This window comes from Tursiops truncatus, chromosome 11, assembly GCF_011762595.2.
Source record: "Tursiops truncatus isolate mTurTru1 chromosome 11, mTurTru1.mat.Y, whole genome shotgun sequence".
NCBI classification, from domain to species: Eukaryota; Metazoa; Chordata; class Mammalia; order Artiodactyla; family Delphinidae; genus Tursiops; species Tursiops truncatus.
The window spans coordinates 397,200-399,809 of NC_047044.1; positions in this window are offsets into that span (position 1 = coordinate 397,200).

The window sequence follows — 2,610 nt, forward strand, 5'->3', positions numbered from 1 at the left end:
CAAATAAGTAATTTTTTTAAAATTACTAATAACGGGATTAATTATAAAGGAGTAAAGAACTCTGTATTCAAGAAAGGACAAAACATTCCCTGCTAAATGCTTCTGGGATCCAGCTCCATTATTGCAGAGCAGGCAAAGAGAAGTGGATTTGGAGCTGAGGCAGTAAGTGGAAAATGGGCAGAGTCCGACCTTCTGGAAAGTCAGCTTCTGTATGCAGCCTTTCAAGCATATTTGAACTTCCATACAACAACAAAACAATGCTATATTTTCACCTAACAAGGTACATCCATCCTTATTGCAAGTGAAGAAATTCTCACTTTCCCCCAAATGAGCATATGTACAGTCCCAGCAGTCATTGTATCTGACACTGGCTACATTCATTACTCCTCAAATTCTGTCACTGTCCCACCGAATACTCTATTATGCTCTTAAAACTAAATAGTAGGGCTTCCCTGGTGGCACAGTGGTTAAAAATCCGCCTGCCAATGCAGGGGACACGGGTTCAAGCCCTGGTCCGGGAAGGTCCCACGTGCCACGGAAGAACTAAGCCTGTGCGCCACAACTACGGAGCCCATGTGCCACAACTACTGAAGCCCGCGTGCCTAGAGCCCATGCTCCACAGCAAAGAGAAGCCCACACAGTAAGAAGCCTGCGCACCGCAACTAAGAGTAGCCCCCGCTCGCCGCAACTAGAGGAAGCCCACGTGCAGCAACAAAGACCCAATGCAGCCAAAAATAAATTAATTAATTAAAAAAAAACTAAATAGTAAAGTTAACTTCTGACAACTTGTATATTTTTAAAGTAAATTTGTTATTATTCAGTATAATATATATTATTCCATCTCACTCAAATTTTTTAAAAATTGGAGTATAATTGCTTTACAATATTGTGTTAGTTTCTTGCTGTACAGCAAAGTGAATCAGCCATACATATACATATATCCCCTCTTTTTTGGATTTCCTTCCCATTTAGGTCACCACAGAGCCTTGAGTAGAGTTCCCTGTGCTATACAGTAGGTTTTCAGTTATTTTATATATAGTAGTGTATATATGTCAATCCCAACTTGTATATTTTTAAAAAATGGAAAGCAGAAGGGACAAAATGGTTAGTTTCTATATTATATATGCAAAGAGAAAATGTGCAGAGCTACTGCAATCCTTTCCTCTGTAATGGGTCACAAGAAGTAGTAGGTACAGCTCTTTACCAGTGTTCTCTTCCAAACTGCCTATAGTGTGCACAGAACAGTTAGAACAAAGCAGGCTGAATTCAGTATTTCAGGCACAGAACGACCAAATAAAATAAATTCCATCACTACAAACACCAAATGCAAAATTATTCACCAGTCAATTAGAAAATGTAAAACTCTGATATAAAATGAGTGTGCCCCTGGAGCACAGTCAGAACAGGAGGAACTCTGGTTCTGTCCTGTTCTTCTCTTCAAGAGCCCCAACGGTGCAGCGGGACACAGACTGGGACATCAGAAGACTACTGCTCCATAAACCAAGTAGGATCAACACAGAGAAGTGGGCTTCCCTGGTGGCGCACTGGTTGAGAATCCGCCTGCCAATGCAGGGGACACGGGTTTGGTCCCTGGTCCGGGAAGATCCCACATGCAGCGGAGCAACTAAGCCCATGCGCCACAACTACTGAGCCTGTGCTCTACAGCCCGCAAGCCACAACTACTGAGCCCGCGTGCCGCAACTACTGAAGCCCGTGCGCCTAGAGCCTGTGCTCCGCAATGAGAAGCCCACGCACCACAACGAAGAGTAGCCCCTGCTCACCGCAACTAGAGAAAGCCCGTGCACAGCAGCGAAGACCCAACACAGCCAAAAATAAATTTAAAAAACACACACACAGAGAACTCCACACCTATATACACCATAACCAAATTCCTGCATGCCGAAGACAAAGAAAACCATGAAAGCCACAAGAGAAAAGTGACCCATCACATAAAGGGAAAGAATGATACAATGAATAGCTGACTTCTCCCAAGAGATGATGGAGGCTGTAGGCAGTAAATGGCATACTCAAAGTGTTAAAGGAAAAAGCAAACCTGTCAATGAATAAATTCTATACTCGGCAATACTATCCTTCAAAGATGAAGCTGGGAGAAAAAATGAAGGTGAAATAAACACATTGCCAGATAAACAAAACAGAAAATGTATTGCTAGGAGATTTGCCTTACCAGAAATACTAAAGAAAGTTCTTCAAGCTGAAAGAAAATGACATAAGATGTTCACTCAAGTCAACAGGAACGAAGAACCAAATTCAGCAACATGTAAAAGGCTTATCTACTAAGACCAGTGGGCTTTATCCCAAGAATGCAAAGTTGGTTTAGCATCCAGAAGGCAAATCATGTAATACACTATATTAATAGGATAGAGGATAAAACCACAGGATTGTTACAATAGCTGCAGAAAAGGCATTTGACTGAATTTAATACCTGTTCAAGATAAATACGCTCAACAAATTAGGACTAGATGGGAAATTCCTCAACTTCATAAAAGGTATCCAGGAAAAGTCTGTAGCTGACATCAGACTTAATGGTGAAAGATGTAATGCTTTTTAAAGATTGGAAATGAGGCAAGGATGTCTGCATTCACCACCTCA